The sequence below is a fragment of the Gobius niger genome (genome assembly GCF_951799975.1).
Source record: "Gobius niger genome assembly, chromosome: 3".
Taxonomy (NCBI): Eukaryota; Metazoa; Chordata; class Actinopteri; order Gobiiformes; family Gobiidae; genus Gobius; species Gobius niger.
Genome location: NC_136854.1, coordinates 15,889,959 through 15,911,219, shown reverse-complemented (window position 1 = coordinate 15,911,219; position 21,261 = coordinate 15,889,959).

Genomic DNA, 21,261 nt, shown 5'->3' with positions numbered 1-21,261 from the left:
GTTGGTCTTACCGTATTTTGAAAGATTCAAGGTGAGGAGATACTGTAGGGGTGACAGTGGTGCAGATGGTAGAACGGGTCGTCTCATGATCGGAAGGTTAGGGGTTCGAATCCCGCCTCCTGAAGGTGCACATTGTCCAGTATCTGCGTAGGTTGGTGGATGAATGAGAGAGTGAATGGGTTAGTGGACCCTTTGAGTGCCTAATATAGGTGGAAAAGCACTACATGAGTTGAGACCGTTTCCCATTCCCCATTACCATACCGTACATTAAACTGCAAAGCGCGTCGTGCTGCAGTTTTGTTGACTTTATACAACAGTCTATACAACACATACAGTTTAGTCTTATTTCAAGACCTGTTTAGATCAGATTCAGCCAAAGGTTAGACCAAGTACAGTCCGAAGAAAGACCTCTCATTTTTCTCTCGTGGTCCATGATGGGAAAAGTTGGAGAACCACTGATGTAGATGAAGGATAATAGCTCTAATTTACAAAAAAAAAGTCACTTTCAATGGTACTTTCTATAAGACTTTAAGCAATGACCAATGACATAGTTATGGATTGTTAATTCACACATTGCTATAAATTCAACTTGATTTCATTATTCCTCAGTACACTTAGATCCTTTCAACGTGCATGCCCAATCCCCGATGTGCAGCATGTGCAACTGTGGACGATATTTTGCATAGTTGAATAGAGACGCTCACCATATTAAACGCTGTGCTAATTCTCTTTCCTGTAATATTAAACGTGCTTTGTGTGGGAGATCCTCATGAATGACATCTTTCATTTCATGGTCTAAAATTATATTCCGACAGCTATTATGTCTTATGAAGCATTTTCCCCTGCATCAGTTCTTTGGCAGGACACTTTCTATTAAAAATACGGATCCAAACAATATGCGGTGAGCCCGAATGCTTGCGGGAGATTGATAGAAGAGGTTACAGAAGTGACTAATGCGTCCTAATTAAATCGTGCACTCATAATAAAAAAAAAAAAAGGGGGCCGGGTGACTGGCTTTCTGCAACACGCTCGGGTAATTAAAGCAGTAATAGGCAAGTTCAGATTTATTGCTGCAATGTGTTAGCGCTCTGCCACATGATATATCTCGGGGTTGGTAGTAAAATGAGATGCCAGGCCGTAATGTTGAGTGTGAAAAGGCGGGCCATTCACATCTGCGGTCACATAATCGGGCTCAATGCAACAATGGGGATCAAGGAGGAGTGAGGGGAGAGGTTGGGGTCTGTCATGCAAATTGTATGCAAATAGGAGAAGTCAATATTGAGAATGCCGTAAGTGGCAAGTTATGAGTATGGATGAAGTAGAATTGGGGGGAAAAAAGAGTTTGTAGAAAAACAAGGTAAACCCTTCCCCACTAGATCGGTGTATAGTCTTTACTGGAGGACAATCGCTGATGCTCTGACATGAAGCAGACGTCCATAAATGTAACAAATGGTGGTCTAAAGGTAATTAGTATGTGCAACTTCTCCCAAATGACATGCAGACAATATGAGATCTGTGTGACTATGACTAGTTATACGGCCACTTATAACAAGGCCCTCTGCTTTTATTGCACATATATTTTGCATGATGGTTACCTGAGGGTTTTATGAACCATTATTCAGATTTATTATCACTTGCACCTATAAAACTGTTCTCTCAGTGGCTTCATCTGCACTGGAAACTTCCAGTCACATCATATTCATGCATTCATGAGGCTGACGACACAGCTTCCTCTGGGTCTCTGCCTGGTGGTGGGTTGGTGCGGATAATTATTACAGTGACAAAAGCAACAGTACCAAGTTGCTTAAAGGCATATTTTGATGTACATATATATTTTTACAAACCTCAAAGGTAACAGATAATATAATAACTCTGGCAAAAGTGGTGCAATGATTGTAACTGTGGCTGGGCCCAAAATTGACTTCATTGTGCTCCTGTGCAGAAAACACCAAAACACATTCTTGTCAACAGTAAGGGCTAAATCTGCAAGAAGAATGCAATGTCCGAGGCACTCTGGTGATGTAGTTAAAATACCTTTATTGAACAAGGGTTGCCAAAGGGCTGAATGTTTGCTTTTGCTGCACACGAAAGCTTTGACTCTGCTACTAAGTGGAATCCTGCAATATATCAACAAGTATGTAACAAGAGTATGCAGCTTACCCAGCCACACTCCAGGTTTTTCCTTTATTCTTTACAAATGTATGTAGTCTGGGACCCGGCATGTTCTCTTGCAAGTTCAAATGAGCGTGACTGACAGGGGGAACAACCCATCAGAGAAACTCATATTCCTCCCGCACCAAAACATGGCTGCTTACAGGAGGAGTAGGATGAAAGGAACAATAACTAAGAAATAACACAGGACATGGAGAAACGGCACCATCTTCTACCAGATCAACAGACAAAGCACTAAACTCTGTTGCTGACAGGTAGGATGAGTTATACAGTTCATTCTGAATGATACAGGACTTGGGAAATTCTTTTGCATTTACGCGACATGTTGCAAATTTGCATCTGTGATTGGACTGATATGAAGCTAAACAGAAAGCTGAGGATCTATTTCTGGTACCTACTGTATATGTGGTTGAACACGGCAACTGAGAGGTTGCTCCAACGGCTTACAGGATGGGATAGTTGATGTGTATGTCACACTCCTTCTACATAAATATATCTTTGTTGAATGTGTTCTTTACAGCCTTCTATTGACAATTGTTGAAAGTTTGCACTCTAACGCTTAAAAGGGCAAATTTATAGGAAACAATACCTGAACCGTATATTGCAATCCTTTACAGTGCAAGAGTTCCTTATTTATGACTGTTTATTTTAATACAAAGTGGGCTCAGGTGTTGTGCGTTTCCCCTTATCTCTGATCCTTATCAGGCACTGCTTCAGAGCGTTGTGCAATGGGAAACCCTAATGGGATGCTCCTCATTTCCACACTGGCTGCTTTTCCAAATTAAACTCTTGGAAATATCTCTGCGACAAAGTCTTACAAGTGCAAACGTGGAACCGGGCGGCGGAACGACAGCTTCCAACAACTGCCAGACGGGTCTTGCTTCACGCCACGCAGCTAATATCGGCGGAACAGGCATAAATGCGTGCGGATTGTCATGGGCATTGCAGATGTGCTCCCGCATCCCCCGTGCGCACCTTATTATTTACCCAAAGCGCGGCTCATTTGCATTGTAATGATCAGGCCGTATGCATGAGGAGGAGCTGTTAAAATGCTTTAATAATCCTAAATGTATTCATGAGATTCCCACGAGATGAGAGCACACCTGTCATGGACAGAGCGGCATGAAGGAAGCACGAGTTCTTTGTTCCTGCACACTTCCTATTCCTTATTAATATGTCTAATACAAACAATGTCACTGCAATGCCATACGAGATACAATTGGATGACAAAAAACACTGGAATGGTTTGTGTTGGTCTTTTTTTTTACATTTCTATGCGGAGAGAGTTCAAAAGACTAGTCTCTCTTCACTCTTGAAGAGGCTCTACAAGAGACTAAGGAGAAATAGTGGATATTTGAATAGATAAACGGTAAAAGGTAAAAGTACCTGGACCCCGGCAGAAAGAGGAGATGAGGAGAGAGAATGTTATTTGTCGGCAAAATGATTGGAGCCTTGACAATGTTGCAGTTGGTGAGTGGGACTTAGGTGGCTCTTAGTGTTGGATGATACCCCATTTTTGGGGTACTTTTAGTTTGTATCTTTACTTTGAGTCCCAATACCGATACTGGTCATGTGGGTGGATGCAAACAATCAACAATCAAACAATATTATACAATAAACAATCAATTTACAATAATGTTATTTTAACTGCTTATTTAACAACGTAAATATGAAACTTTACACATCCAAGGTAGAGAATTAGTACTGAAATTAAACTGTGATTGCGGCTTCTGTTACTTCACACATTTGCAATCTCAACAGGTGTTTGTGTTTACATGGTGAGGGGGGCAGGTGGGGGTGAGTGGTGTCCTGTGAGGCGGGGGAGGTGTGGCATTTGTCTTCCTCTGCGGTACAAAGCTAACTTGCTGTTTACCAAGGTGGCTCATCTAGTGATGCAATGTGGGAATGCAGCCACGCCGGTCCGGCAAAATGGAGTAGCTTAGAGTAGCTTTAAACATTAACTTATTTAGGGTGTTTAAATTATACAGCAGCTGGTGTGAACAAACATTCATGTAACATTAGCCTCTTATTAGCTGGCTATTCTAGCATTATTGTTTACATACGATTCAGCTGGAACGCTCTGAGGTCGTAAGTCGTAATTTTCAGGTTGGAAACTCCCAGTTACCTCGAACGCAGCATGAGAAGATTTTGTTTATGATTGCTGCCTCGCCTTCCATGTTTTACATCTGCTAATTAGTATCAATTTGGTATGAACATATTAATATTGTGCTGTAATACCACCCCCTTGTGGCCAGGGGCGACTCCAATAGACACTTTGGAGACAGGATTGTAATGGGACAGACATCCCAAGAAGGGCTTAAAAGCCTGACTCCAAAGAGTTTTCTTTTTCTAAAAATTGCTATGCCCCATGTGACAAAGCTGGGGTAGGTGAAATATTTTTAACCACGTTTTTGTACATCAGCCTGAAGAAGTGGAAGCATTTCCAGTGCATTGACTGGCTCAAGAGCCTACCAATCAAGCTCTGGAGCTCTGTGGAGGCTCCGCCCACCTCGTGAGGTTCACCTGCAGGGTAGGAATAAAATGTTGTGTCCTCGGGCAAGACAAGCCACTGAAAGTGAACCAAACGTGTTAACTTTGAATGTTAGACAGATGAAAATACTGAACACACTCATGTAAAGTAAGTTGGACGCCTGCCTGTCAAGTTATAAAGTGCACATTTTAGTTTGTCCTTCAGATGTCCTTCCAAACTCAAGAGAAGCAGACCCTACATTATACTAAGCTGCCGCGAGAATGTTATTATAAAAGATTTGAAACACAGGCTTTGAGAGGTGCGCGAGTGGTAGCAAAAGTGGAGTGGATTTTAATTCTCTCATCACATCTTAATTGGATTCTGCTTTTGAAGTCCGAGTCGCCACGGGACGGAGAAAAACGAGAGCTTTCCTTAAGGGAGATCCATTATATAGACACTAAAATATAATAATATAACCAGGGACTGCGGCTGTAATTACACAAAGACACATTGTGGAGTGTGTTTTTAAACCTTGAAATTTCTTGGAAAACAGTTTTTCCCCACTCTCCACACAAACACTCAAATTGGTCTTTTTATAAGCCTGAGAGCAGCGGTGCTGGAACGACAATTGATTAAATCTGTCAGCGGCATTGGTAAAACGGCTGTCACATCCTCCAAAGAGGAATTAACAAAAAAAACTTAGGCGAATTCCAAAAATCTTACCTTTGCTTTTGAGAATAAAGTGGGCCACTTGTGGAACTAATTAAGAAACACATCAGAGTCGAAGTTTTAATTGGACGGGGGATACAAACTCATTAAGGAGGCACAGTTTAAAGTAACATTGGAGTCATTTGTTAGATACAAAGTTCTGTTCAGTTTGACTCTCGATTATACCACATACAGCACATACTGTATAGAGGATTTTAATTATCGATATCAATCAATTATACGCACGCAATTTCCCCCATGCCCTGGCACATGAGTGTATACCACAGAAGTTGCTTTAACAGAGCCCAGCGATGTGGCAGATTTGTTTCTTCTTTAGGATGCTCTTCCTGTTGCAACCTGCCATAAATGTGAACACGTGTTGTTTTTTAGCCCCAGAAACAGATCAGCAGAGAGTGAGAGCTTTGAACTGGTCACTGGTCACTCTTGGGTTTGACGGTGAGCACTGTGAGCACTAAGAAAATACTCGTCCCAGTCTTGTCATTGTTTGGATTTTGGAAGTTTTTCAGAAAGTATTTGATTATTGCTCAATAGCCAACCAGCCAATTGTAGCTAGGTTTTCAACTTTGCTAAAAACACATTTAAAGTCACAAGCCAATTCTATGCATATCCTGGCAAGACAATAACTTGTCTCAAGCAGAGCTGCTTGAGACAATTCCTATTTTAGTATACTTAAAGGCATACTGTGCAACATTTTGGATTATGTTGTCAGCAACACACGAGTAATGTGCAGCTACTGAAAATGCTAGGGAGTAATGAAAGAATGAGGACTGAATCAAATTTTTGGCCTTTAATCAACATTTCCATGAGGTGAGGTGTCCCCGCCGTACGACCAAAGACGTGCTACGACCGACTTCAAGTGTCTGATATTTTGGAACACAAGTCGCAGTGTGAGACTCTTCTCGCTCCAACAAGGATCTCTGTCAAAGCGACTCGTCAACACATCAGCGCACACCGCACGCCGCCACAGTCATAGCAACAGAGGCCAGGCATGAGCAGCTCTGACTCGCGAAAATAAACAACGCTAGCATGTGTCACAATTCTCACAATTCTATCCGGGCCTGTTGGTCTCTCATAAGGGGCTTCTGAACCGCTCTTTGTCTGACCCGTCACTTAGGACCTGTTTGCCCTGAGAGACCCTACCAGGGGCACGGAGCCCCAACAACAGAGCTCCCAGGATCATTCGGGTGCTCAAACCCCTCCACCACGTTAAGGTGGCAGTTCCAGGAGGGGGGGATGAGGCAACTCCTGTTGTGATATTGGGCTATACTAAACAATTGAGGCAAATATGGTGAACCTATGGTGAAGTGTATTTCATACTAGACACTACACAAAGCATGATTACAATAAACGTATAAAAACCCTGACTGGCTATTAACTTATCATAGTAGTATCCGCAATGGCCAGAGTGAAGTCAAACATTCACTTCTTTATTTACTCCCAAACCCATCCCGCTGTTGCTGGTCCCTGTGACCTGACTTTATATCAAACGCACATTTTTCAAATCCCGTTTACTTTAATCTTTTCAACACTTCTCAGAAAAGCCACTCTCACAACTGAACCTCCAAACTCCGCAGCGCTGATGTAATTATTACCGCGCGAGTAAGTGCACACTCCAACACTGTACATTTTAGTGAATTTAGGACAAGAGTGCTCCATTCTCACCTTGTTTCGAACTGACAGCTCATTTTTCGCAAACTTGCCACAAAAGCGCAGCGCTGCTCCGGGAACAGACAGTGGAGCCAGTGCTTTCAAAGCCACTTCAGTCGGCCGTGGACTTATTTTGGTGATGGAAAGTCGAGATTCTGTCACTAAAAAAGCGGTGATGTCTGATGTCCCCGGTGTCCTTGTGAAGGGAGTGCAGAAGGGCCCGGAGCGAATTTATGGCGCTTCAAATTAAATCAACTTGTAATGCGCCGGTTTGGGGTCCAAGGAGAGTGGCAAGTCGGCGCGAAAGACACTTCAAAATGGTTTTAAAATGGACCGAAAATAAGGAGAGTTCTGCTCACCAACTACTGATAACTTTGACTGAGGCACAAACTCGGCACTAACTCTTTATGTTTGGATATGCATTGGTTACAAATATTTTCTCTGAGATGATTTTTTATTTTTAGTTTCTGCATAAGGTATTTATTTATAAGTGAAGAAATCTGTAAAAATTCAAATTTCACCTTGTGGAGGAGCTGACCAGTGCAGGACACCACGCTCTGACACTAGGGATGCACCGATACAACTTTTTCTAAAGCCGATACGAGTATGAATACTTTGATTTAAGAACTTGCCGATACGGAATACCGATACGAGTACCAGGCATTTTCTTCAACAGACTTTTTGAAGTGAATAGACGGTTTATAGACTGACTTTTTCACAGCAGATTGGTTAGTAATTAGTTAATTTACTCATTTACATTTCCTTGAGTAAAGTAGGCCACATTTTTAAGAGAAGTTATATCAGAATTTTATTTTCATTATTTTTGCACTGTCCATCATAGACAGAACAGCTCATGCCAAAAGCTCCTCAATGCATGTGCTATATTTGTTTATCTATTTTTATTTAACAATAGTATTGAGATGGTTTCTTAATACTGCAGCTAAATGGTCTCTTTTCGCCTTTATTAAAGCTCCGTGTGGATTTTCTCGTGTGTTCATTGCAACTTAGCGAGAAGCTACAGCATTTCGATTGTTTTGCTGCAGCTCATTTTCACTCAATATGGACACACGGTATCTCTTTAATTCCATAAAATCCATAAAATGGATTAAGAATCGCCAGAGCTGTTAGCCGTGAGTTAGCGGCTAATTTAGCAACATTAGCCTGTATCTTAAACACTGCAGACTCCACACAGCAGCACTAACAACATTTAGCAACATATAAACAGACTCTGATTTAGGGAGCGTAGTCTAATAAAGTCAGCTCTAGGTGGAATATTATATTTCTACTAAAGAATTCTCCAGTTTGTTGCTATTTTCTCTCCTCAGTGGAGAGCTATCGGTTTCTGGTATCGGAACCGGATGAATGAGTACGAGTATGAGTACAAGCATTTGGTATCGGCCAGATATGGATATGGATGCACCGATACCGATACTAGTATCAGGTATCGGTGCATCCATATCTGACACAGGGACAAACCCAGGAGGCGGTGCACCGTTTCAGAGGATCACTGAAGGCAGTACTCCAGTTTCCTCTACCTCCACAAACATGCTGCTCAGGTTGGCCAACGGCGGCTCAGGAAAAAACCCAACACCCAAACGCAATTTCAGTGTACAATTATACAATGACAAATAAAGCACTGACTTACTTTTTTGTGGTTCAAAGCCCAATAAATCAGGCTGGAATTAGATCTGTTGTGGTAATGCCACTGATTGCGACTGAGCACGCCGCCATTATTGGCCTACCTGACCTGCATGGCTTTGGAGGAAGGGGAAACCGGAGCACTGCCATCAGTGCTCCTCTGAAACAGTGCACCATCTCCTGGGATGTCATAAGCATAGTTACTGTTATCATTTTGGAGAATGTGTCGAAAGACGCGCACATCCAAGGTGCAGATCAGCTGGATCTAAGGTGGGAAAAAAGAGGCACACAAAAACAAAACGTCACTTTTTCCCCTGGGAGCTTCGTCTTTCCCATTTTAATTTTGGAGAATGTAACACTCATTGTGCTAAATACTGATGAGAGATTAAGGTGGGATTACATACGTTCCCACTCCATTTCAGACAAAAATGGTACTTATTATCTTTTCCTTGCATGTCACTTTCATTCACTGTGAAATGCCATTGCCTGAAATAAATAAATGAATAGAATAAAATATGCATGTGTATATTTCTCCAGTCTTTAGTCGCTGCTGTCTCCCAGAAAGGAAATGACCATAATGGATTACATCGTTATCTCGTAATAATACCAGGAGTAGTTTGGCATCGGCGCAGTAAAGTGAAGATTACTGCACGGATTTCGAACTACTCCTGGTATTATTACGCCTTACAATATAGTTCCCCCTTTTATCCGCTTAGAAAATCCACATTGTTTAATTTTGTGTAATTATACTTTGTAGTGGAACACTTCACGTAACCATATTTAAATAGGGAAAACGTGAAAGAGCTTGGTAGCTTCTATCTTGACCAGTTTTGGAGCTATAGAGGAGAGAGGGACAGGCTAAATGCTAACGCCGTCTGCGCTGTGTTTACGTGATAGAAGGCACGGGGGAAGACCAGACAGGTCCTAAAGAACTCGTCAAAGCTAAGGTAAGAACATATCTCAGTATGTAAAAACGGTGGCCTATTCCTTTAAAGGCGCCACTTCACAAATCCATTTGAATCCGATTATTTTATATCTCTGTCTCTGTCTGTAGCCGGCAGCATTCTCAGCACAAGCTGGCCACGTCTTCCTAATCCTGGAATATGTGGCTTTATGCGGACCCCGAGGCCTGACCCTAACCAGAGGAGGCTGAAGAACAAGCACTGTAATCCGGCAGATCTGAAGCCGACCCTCCCTCTCCTCTCATGTATCGAACCGCGAGGAGAAGGTCGCGTCGAGGGCAGCATTCTGCACTCCGAGCATGAAGCGAGTCTTTGATCGGCACCAAAGACAAAGAACAACACGCAGCAGAAGCACAAGCAAAGGTCTTCTCTGTCTCTTGTATTTCAACAGACAGCGTTCAATGATATCTGCTACAAATTTGTATTGATTTGTTGAAAAGTGGTTTCTTGTTGGCTTCTACTGATTGATTGATTGACGACACTTATGTTTATCCCGTAAATCCCTCGTATTATAATAAAATGAAGACATTCTGCTGCCTCTCCAAACAGCACTCTGTCACCGGCCTTGTGAGAACTTCTACACCTCTTGGAGCTTGGTTGGGGTGTTGGGACAGCGCCGGAAAATGTCCCTTTTTTTCATATCCAAAAATTGACAGGTATGGATTGTTTGCAGTTCAAATTGATGTAGCTTTAGGATCCACATTCAACCAAGGACAGAGTGTGGTGCCTTTAAATCATTCCTCACAGTGAAGACAGGACTCAAGTTGACCTGCACAGTATGTATGTGCTGGGCTTTATAACTGAGCCATGAAATGAAACAGCCTTTTAAAAGGTGGAGGCTCAAATCATGTCCAAAGACACACAGATGTCGCTTCCTGAAAGTATATGTTCTGTAAAAGGGAAGTGAGTTCATAATACTCCAGAACTACCTTGAAAAGTATGTGTGCAACGGAGACGTGGAGTAGAAATATGGAATAAGCTAGATGATAAACATCAAACTTTGTAAAAACCTGACTTTAGAAACGTTTAAGTCCATATTTCTCAAAAATAACAACCGTATAAAAAAGGGTCAAGTCCAATAGTTCCCCCTGAAGGTATGAAGGGAGCTGTTCGACTAATGCTTGGTGGTTTCCTCTTTATAGTTCGTACCATCATAAATGATAAAATAGAATAGATATTATGTAAGGTCATAGAACTTTACTTGTTTGTATTTTTTTTATCTTCTTATAATTTGTATAGTAAAAAAGGTATGTACTGAACATAAGCTCATGCCTCGAGTCGCCCAATGTGCCAACTGTTTATTGTGTCTTAAGTGGAAATGTATCACAAACCGCATCTTCATGTCTTGATGTCAAGTCAGGTGTACGTCTGCATAACGTTTGTGAGTGAGTGTGCAAACTCACTCCTTTTCCTGCTGTAAACATTTGTTGTTGTTTTTTACGCTGCTCAAATAAACTGAACTAAGTTCTACAATTGCTGCCTCCCCTTTAATTTTACTTATGCTAATTAGCATCAATACTCATTACCCAGTCTCAATACTGGAATGAGTACTGATGTGGTATCAATCTCAGAGTATTGATATGAGCTCACATGCATGAACAAGTCGGGGGATATTAACATGATATGGGCCCTTTAACTATTTTGTACTATTGAGCCTTTAATGTGAAGTGAGTCTAGTTTGCGTCAGTGTATCTCGGAGTCTCTAAAGTTTTTGTACAAAGGATGTACACAGCACCTAAAACCAATCTAAACTAATCTAGGAATCGCATTAAATTTTGGGGTCTCATTTATAGCAGTAAGGAAATAATATCTACACCGGGGAACTGCACTTGCGAATCAATTGGATTCATATAGATTTCATGGCAGTTGATATTTTGGCTTCTGCTTAACGAAGCAGTTGATGAAAAACAAATGAAAAAGTCCATCGACACATGCTGGGACCTTCAGTGTGAATTAGCGCTCGGAGATGCTAACGCTAACCAGCACCGACAGCCTCATTTACTGTGCCTTTTCCCACTCCGCCTGTCAATAGCGCAGTCCGGCGTGAAGTCGAGTCAGTGAAAATGAATCCACTGAAATCACCTCCTCACGCATCACCACCTCCAGCACCTTCAGATATCGAGAGCGCCGCGCTTTAACCTGCAAGGCAAGGAATACCAGACTGCTACACTGGCACGTTTTACTTCAAGTTTAATCATTCAGAAACCAAATGTCATTTTATCGTTAGGTAGAGCTGGCATTGAGGTTCTCAGCCTTAATAAAAGTGTGGGGTATGGTTTACACTTCTGCTAAATGCATCCCCGCATTCACTTCGATATATGGCCCTCGATGGAAAACGTTCAGACACCCCTGGGTTTTATGTTATCAGAACTTATGCTGCCCCGCTTAATAATTTGTCAGATGTTTTGATGAATAACTTTTGCTGCAACTTTCCGACGGCATGGTTTGGATGAAGAATGTCAATCAGCGATCACAACGCCTAGATCATCTTTTGGACGCCCAAAGAGGTCCCACACAGCTGAGTTCAGTCGTTTTTTTTTGGTGGATGCAACTCAGTGGAGAAAGTCCTTCTGCCTCGCTCAACTATCGGTGAGTTTACATGGCCAGTATGTTGCGCGAGAAACTTAAGCGGTAATCATGGCTTTAAAATACGTACGGTTAACCTAGCAGTAATATTGTTCAATGCGTTGGACAAAAGGCAAATTTTCAATATGAAATATAAATACTATAAAAGTTGTCAGTGGGTGCCCACACCAAGCAAACCTGACTTTCTAAGATCTTGATCAAATGTTGCTCTTGTGGCAAGGCGAGGGTTGACTTCTATTTTACTTTAGCTCTAAAATGCCACAACGCCATCCCAGGAGTTTCACCTGGAGATTTTACTAAATACAGACAGACAAAGCACAAGGCCACAGGTTCGTTCTGATGTAAAATGACAGACAGGCAATGTTCATATTCCAAAAGATTGCTTTATTTTTCTATGAGTTAAAACATCTATTTGTGTTTGTTGAGTTCCAGTTCGAAGCGCACACTGTGTTACCCTTAATGCAAGTTCTATACCACTTGTCCATAATTTCAGTCCTTTATCCAGTACCAGGTTTTTGTTACTTCAATACACGATTTCGTAGTCATTCGGTTGCACTTGTTCCAGAGCGAAGAGAGGACCAGACAAGACAGCAGTTTCCATGCCTGAAGCTGCACAAATAAGGGTGCAGCTTTGGCACTTTTCAAACAAAGTAACACATCAGTCTTGGATAAAAGTTACCTGCTAACAAAACGAGGGAAACCTAAGCGGTCAACAGTGGATGGAGCTTTAGTCAGACGCCACGCCGAGCTACCACAGCTGTGACGAGAATACAGCGTGAGTATGTTTTCAAAGATTTTGCTACGCTAAAAGGCTAGCTGCCACTCTTACCTCCCACACGAGCTTCGCAAGGTTGGACGATGTAACCAGCGCACCAGATACCAGCGGCACCAACATGCTAAAGTAGCGGAGAAGCTCTGCATTAGGATCGATTTAGCATTAAAACGCATTAATTAGCAGGTTGGCGTTACCTGCGCAGACATGAAGGAGCGCTCGAACCGGGTGGCCCGGAGACCAGGGGCGGAAGTGAGAGGTCAGAGGGCGCGTAACCTAAACCACGCACTATTTATAGGGCGACGCAATGCATGAAGCCAATAGTAAAAACAAAACATTTACGTGGCAGAGCCTGCCTGCAGGCGATACTGCCACACTCTGTTCTGGTTAATTTATACAAGTTAAAATATCGTCTCCCTTTTGAAAGAAATATGGTGAAAAAACAGATGAGCGAGGAAAAAAAAAAATTGCATAATGTGGAACCTTGAACAAAGCCAGGGGTGTGCTGGGACCTCATTTCAGCCCAGGAGTTTTATTATCTATACCGGCCCACGTATCCACATAGTTTTAGCTCACCTTGTAGGGCGTGAGCTATGGTAACTTAAAGCCACCTTCAGCTGCTCCATTTTGGAGCAAATGGAATCACGAAGAAGAAGCTAAGAGGCTAACGTGCAAAGGTAACTGCGGGCTAGCACCACTTAAACAGTATTTACAGCCAAGTTTGAATGAAAAAAAAATATTTCCATTGTGTAATTGGATGTACAATATCCCTCTCTCCCTTCACCTTTTCTGTCATTGTAGTATTTACTCTCACGGACAATTAATACGGAAAAAAATCTCAACATGCTACGACACCTGCAGTTGCGCTTATGGCTTCTAGGAGCAAGAGTTACTTAGTACTGCTTCAATATGTACATAAAGAAAGGAGTACACCGCACATTTATTAGTAAAAAAGACAATCAAACTTACAATTCACTGTTAGAAGTCCAGCTAATCCATGGCTACAGCCTCAACAGATCCACATGGTCCAAATAGCGATCGATAGTTTTCCCCTTCGAAAACTTTTCATCCCCGTGTGTTTTGCCTATTAGACGAGCTAGCGGAACTTTGTAGCTGATTATACACGTAAAATCACCAGGTCGTCTCCTTGTTGCCGCATGTGCCGTCCTGTGCTTCCTGTTTGTTTGGGCCGAGCGTTTCCCTGGGATTGACCTGACAGGCGCTGCAGCATTGCACCGTCCATATTTTTTTCCAAAATGTGACAGGACCGGCCAGTTCTCCTCGATTAAAACGCACCACGCTATTATGGAGATCGACCTTTATTATAATCACGATTGGATTAAAATTCTATTAACTGCCCAGCCCTACCCCTCACCAACACAAACACGTGCACATATCACTAATGTTTGAAGCAGCAGACGCACAACAGTTAGCGGCTAACACAGTCAGAGTTCAGCATTATGACAGAAGTTTACAAAAGATCATGACCTGACAAACATCTGACCGACCTGCTCTGATGCAGCTCCTCCTCATGAAATGTCGGTTTGTTTAATAATCCAATATCTACAGGGAACTGTCAGGCCTTTTTCCTCCTTATGAGGGAGGCAGGCACCGGGAGGCTGTGAAGGGTTCAGGGGTTGCAGGGAAAAAAAGCTCTGCACTGTAAACATAGTTCTAAATGGAAGTATTTAGGAGTTAGGAAAGGCAGGTGAGGGGAAAGGGGGTGTTGGGTTGTAAGTTTACCTCCCAACGTCCCGACTCTCCCGATTACCCAGCACGCCTTTGAAACAAACATTAACCCACTCAATAACACGCTAAAAAAAAATACGCAAAACTTCCTAGACAGTCCCTTTGCCATCGTCAACTTTAGGGCTTGAGTACAACATTACTTTCACAGAACCCCTTGGCTGCTGCATGGGCTCCCTCTTTGCATAAAATCCACAGTATGAATATAAAGGATACGCTGTTAAAATTAGAAACAGCAGCTGCGACCGTCTGGGAGCGCGAGATTACCCAGCAGTCATTTCCGTGAGAACAATCCAGCTCTTGCGCGGTTCCTAATATGTCTTAAAATCTCCTTGCATGGGGCTGTTGGAGAGGGGTTGTACCGTGATCAAGCACTCTGCGGAAGAAAGTGCGCCTGACATCCCGGTGCGGTAAGCCCCTGATAGACTGCTCAGCGCTGACTGCCACAGGATTTAAGTTTAAACTAATACCCTGTCATATGTTTCGCACGTCCCCCGCTTCTGCAGCACATCCTTAAATAACACTCCACTGGAAGAGGCCGTTTCGTAAGTGTTACCTTTGCTTCTTTTGAAGAGCCTGCACCAAGCTGACCTGACTTTTTGAGGTCTTGATTATAATGTGGTTCAGTCGTGAATATCGTCTCCCTTTTGAGAGTTTGCTGTTCTGTGCCAGGCTGCAGCGATAGCCAGATCTACCAAATAGTGACTGAAGTATTGAAATCAGAAAGAAGAAAACAAATGCTTGGCGCGTCGTCTGCAATGGGGAGATTGGATGTTGAACACCTTCCGAACCTTTCACGCTCAAGTTCCTCCCACATTTCTTGCTTATGGGTGGCAGCAATTGCCTTTTATCTTCATTTGAACAGCTCCCCTTCTTGTAAACACTGTTTGTACTGCAAGTTGCAAGATGTGATGTGGCAATACTGAGGGGTCTTAAACCAAGTAAAACAGTGGACTAAAAATGCACAATAAATTATTTAAAATTACAGCTCTACAATCACCTCTACTAAGTGTTTTTAAGTTGTGTACTTCATGATGTGCTCCAAAATGTCTGCCTCGCCTCTTGAGAGTCAATAGTACACACATTGTAAAACAAATGAACGCGGACAGAGCATTTTTCTCTCTCAAACTACTGATCTTGTGTTTTTCTCTCGGCCCCCAACCGTAAATCAATGCATTCACCTACGGCTGGGTGAGAAATCAAAGTAATAATTCGATTTATTCATGGTTTTGAAGACAGACGATGTGGAAAATACAAAATCGTAATATCGGGTTCGTCACTCCATGTCCACCTCACTTGCGCCATGCGGCCAATTTAGCAGCGTTTCAGACGCTCTGTAGCAACTGTTTTCGTAAATAAGACCAGTGGAGAAGCTAGCGACTTTCTGGCGACCCCCTGCTGCTTTACAAAAGTCGCATATCATGTTTTCAGAGTGTACGATGGAGTTTTCTTTAGCTAAAACAGAGTTCTCGGCTCAAGAGACAGCAGCATAACTTAACTCCGTCCCCTTTTCCCTTTGCGAGGGTCTCCATGGAGACGGCTGTCAATCGCAGAGGAGCTCCAGGCAAAACGCTTTTGAAAACTCCATGGCTTATTATCAAGATTACTTTTAAGATCAGACAAGGCGCATTTAAAACAGAAATAACCATTTCAAAACATTGCATAATGAATCTAAATATAAATGGGCAGTACAAAAATGAACATCCGTTTATGTAAGTGTTGTGTATCAGGTCTAAAGGATCAGGTTTTCATAATGGTCAACTGGACTGGTTTGCATAAGTGAAGGTAATTTCAGATTATGTTTTTCACAATTCGCCTCATTCACACCTCTCTCAAACCATCTCTTCCCCTCGGCCCGAAATTCTTACTTCCCTGTCATCAAAGGTGTGGCTTTCGGCCTTACACCGCCGACTTTGGGCCACTGTTGTCCCCTCTGCTGTGCCGATACATCCTCCTGTGAAGCAACATCTCCTAACTGAGAGCTTCTGAAGATGAGGTTTGCATTTTATTTGTCCCTAACTCGGTTAAACTATTCTCTTTGCATATTCTGCTCCTTGTCGTCTGTGCTTTTTGTGGAGGCAGTAGATCATGCTGACCAGCTCCTTGTTCAGCGCATTTCCCTGCACTTAGGTCTGCAGGTGTGGGCAGGTGCTTCACTCTTGCACCCGGAAACTCCAGCCCTGCCTTACAGTATAAAGCCTTCCACCTTTAATTGCCCTGATGCAAAAATAAAACGCAGAGTATTTTTAGCTTTGTGTGTCGTCGCATGCTTCTTGTGCTACTTTTTCTCTCTTTTGAACCCCAGCTGTGTTGTTATTGTTATTGCTGACTAGTCCCGCGGTTTCCCACGCGGCAGGAGGCTAAAAGAAAAACCCGGCCTTCGCTGTGATTTTGTGCACTTTACCGACCTCTCACCGTACCACAGGTCTGGAGGCAGCCAGAGGTAATCAGAAAGGGCTCGCTCGAGGATGTGCCGGGTCTTGTCATCAGCACTTTTGCATAAAATGAAAGGTTTTCCAGTGAGGTATACAAATCTTGCAGTACACTTGTCGAGGGAGCTTTCTGTCAGATGGACGACGAACACAATGCACTTAGGTTCACAGTATAGATGTTTTTTTTTTCTTTTTTATGTAGGTACTTTATTCTACATGCAGTACCTGGAGGAAACCTAGGAAATACATGAACAAACTCCATACGGAAATAGAACCAAGTGTGGCCAAAAGGGGACACATTTAAGCCCCAATTTCACTTTGGCTAAACTCAGTTAGTATTTATTGTTGTTAACAACGCCAGCCCAGAATTATACTGTGCAAAACCCCACGCTTAAAGGAACAGGCCACCGTTTTTCCATACTCCATGATATGTTCTTACCTGAGCTTAGAGGACTTGAAACGTACCTGTCTGGTCTTTGTGTGTGCCCTCAGTCACGCAAAACGACCAAAGATGTTATTACCATTTGGGCTCTTCCAGTATATTCCTATAGCTCCAAACGGGGTGAAGCTAGAAGCGACCAAGCTCTTCCATGGGCACGCACGAAGACCAGACAGGTACCTATCAACTCGTCTAAGCTCAGGTAAGAACATATCTCAGTATGGAAGAACGGCGGCCTGTTCCTTTAAGGCAACACAGGTTCATATTAACTAATGGACAGGGACAGGAATACAAGTTTAGATTATCTATTAATGAGTGTTGTTTCCTGGTGAAAAGAATTGAGTTTGCCGTCACAGTTGGTTTTAAACACATCACTCTCATTCATCCACACCCACAATAACAGGTCACATTTCACAAGTTAAAGAAAACAAGTTTTTGAACATGATTTTTAGTATAATTGTCCAAGCAAAAAAAAAGTCCCATTACCAGTCCATACGGGCACTCGCCGCGAATCACAGCCACCACACGAGGCGTGGCCCGCATTCAAGGACGGAGAATCGGTAGAGAACGTGACCGGGAAGAATGACAACAAAGGAAAAGTGAGGCTTTCACGCCAACCAGCAGCCTAGAAGGTTACTGTCATCATAAGCACATAATATAACAGTTTACAGGGACACTAAACTTGCACATACCGGGTGGCTGATGACACAAGCCCCATGGTCGACAGGTGACGTTACGGAGGGGAGAGGTCAGGAGGGACGAACAAAGGGGAATGCTGCCCTTTTTTTACTCTGCAAGGCATCCATGCACCATTCATACTGCCACAGAGGGAGCATTGTTCTGTAAAGCGTTGTTCAAATCAAGGGAAATTCAGCATCAAGGAACATGTCTCGTTTCTAAATTTAGCTTATATTCTCTTTCAGGCTCATTGCTTTAAAGCAGTACTAAGTAACTCTTGCCCCTAGAGACCATAAGCGCAACTGCAGGTGTCGTAGAAAGTTACGATTTTTAAACTTATTAATTGTCTTGGAGAGTAAATACTACGCTGACAGGAAAGGCGAAGGGAGAGAGGGATATTGTACATCCAATTATACAATGGAAATATTTTTTTTCACTCAAACTTGGCCGTAAATACTGTTTAAAGTGACGTTCGCCCGCAGTTAGCTTTGCCCGCTAGCATGTTAGCTTCTTCTTCGTGATTCCATTGGTGTGTATTGGTTGCTCTGGTCCGGTGGCAGTCAAGTTGCAAACATGGTTTTCTGGCCAGAGACACCGGGGGGAGATGAAAGACCCTCCAATCATCCCATTAACACTTGTATGGAAAGGATTTATTAAGGTAAACACGTTACTTAGTACTGCTTTAAAATGACCGGTTACAAAATAAACTAAATGCCGTAGGACTGCACATGCTCTACATATAGGGCGCTCCGAGTTCGTGGCAGGACTGACTGGCAACACACAAGTCTTTTTCTTGCTCCAGCTTCTCTGTCAAATCTCCAAAACAAAATACTGTTCGTTAAAGCGGCCTGGAAAATGATGCAATCCTCGTGCAAAAGAGCTACATCTCAAATGTTTAACACCAGCAAGTGTAAAGGGCTGTGACAACTCGTAAGACTCCGCAGCTTGGAGCCGTTTTGTAAATGACACCGACGATCATGTTATTGAACTTGCGCTTACACCAATACACTTGTCAGCAATGTGATTAAAAGTGCGAAAGAGGATGAGTTTTATCAGCTGCTAAACAAAAAAAGACTTTTCATAATTGAGAGGTTATTAAGGAAGGCTGATGTGTCTCAATCAAAATCCTGATTTTCTTTCGGATTGGACCTCTGCGCTTTAATCGACAGGGCAGTTTATCAAGGAGAGACATGTGGCAAATTGCATCAAATGTCCTTCAGCCTAAACCCCTATAGGCTATCATGGAGAAGCTTCTACTACTCTTAACTACAGACTGAACAAGCTGGACTGGGATCGTGATTTGTAGGTAATAACAGCCACGATGCCTCTGTCAACCACATTTAAAAAGAATCCTGTCCACAAAAGACCTCGAAGACATAGCGGCTGCCTGTAGTACAAGTTTATTTGCCTGGCCGGTGTGACTTGTGATGGATGGCTGGGAGGAGGATGGATATATTGCTGTGATCATTCATCTGGTCAAATGTGACACAGCACCAAAACAGCACATAACTCAAAAGAACATCAGCCACTGACGACCAAACAGACTGGCATCGCTCAAGGGAAGCTGCGGCTAAAAGGAGCTAATTAGGGCCGCACAAAGGCCGGCATGTGCGCAGTGTGTGGGTCTAACACTGGGGACTAGATTAGCGTGATATATACACAGCACAGTTTAACATGGTTTATGCATATAGTGGAGGTTAAGCCTATGCAACATTGGAATTCAGTAAGGGCTTTCCGTTCAGTGCCTCATCCGATATAGATTGTGCATTTGATCATGTGTCCCAAGGCTTAAACTAGGTAAATTTAACAATACAGTTATCTTAAAGTGGACGTACATATCATACACTGTGGGGCAACCTGACCAGCCTGTTATAGGAGGTAGGGGAAACTTTAGCACCCGGAGGAAAACTGGCTGGCTGCCTTTCGTGCTCCTCTGATGCTCTGAAATGGTGCAGCGCCTCCTGGGTTTGTTCCTGTTTCAGAGCGTGGTGTCCTGCACTGGTCAGCTCTTCTTCTCCTCTTCTCCGGTTTCCCCATGCCACTAAAAACATATACAATAGACCAGCATAAATCAGAGTGTGTTTGAGAGTGCACATGGGGGACGACGGATGGAAACAATCTGGTGTGGCGTGTTTACATGCATAGGACCCATGTATGATTAACATGCACTGTCCCGACCAAATAAACTAATAAAATACAATAAAAAATAAAGACTGTCTACAGTAAAAAACCTCACAAAAAAACATGGCAAAGGCGTATAAAAGTATCCAGTAAAACAATGTGCAACACAGAGACCACAAATGCAGTTCACAGAAAAAGGCGAAAAACGCAGCTGTACCAAGAGAGAGGAAGTTGTTGTTTGTTTACACGTCGCAATGACGTCAACAAAGCTTAAAAAAGTTGATTTTTGCATAATATATCCACTTAAAAACACATCTATTGATTGTGGTAAAAAAGTGTTTGATAACTCTATTCAAGATGGGCAAAGTCACTTTTTTCATTCCATATGGTGGTAAGTTACGTATTATTCACCTCTTGACAAATGGCCAAGTTTCAGTTTTAGTTTCAGAAGTTTGTTAGTAGTACTTAAAGGGACTATTTTTATCTTGTAATGTAGTGTAATTTATTTTGTCCTCCTTTACTGTAAGCCAGGGGTGGGGAACCTTTTTCACATCAAGGGCCAAATCAATGTTCATGAGGTACTCCAAAGGCCTTACAATTTAGCGACATACATTCTAGAGTATACAACACTGAGGTGGGACTGATGGCATGGATCATTTCTATGCATGTCAAACGCACCTAATGCAATGGCTAGAACAGTTTGTCTTATGCCAGCTGGCAGTGATGATGATGCTATCGAAGCTGGTTTTCCAAGTTTGGCCTTGGGCGAAGGCATTAATTTTATCCAAACACATTTGTTCTTTCAATCATGACCCTGATTGGGTGACATCAAATGTGTTAGAAAAGTTTGGACACAACTAACATTTTAA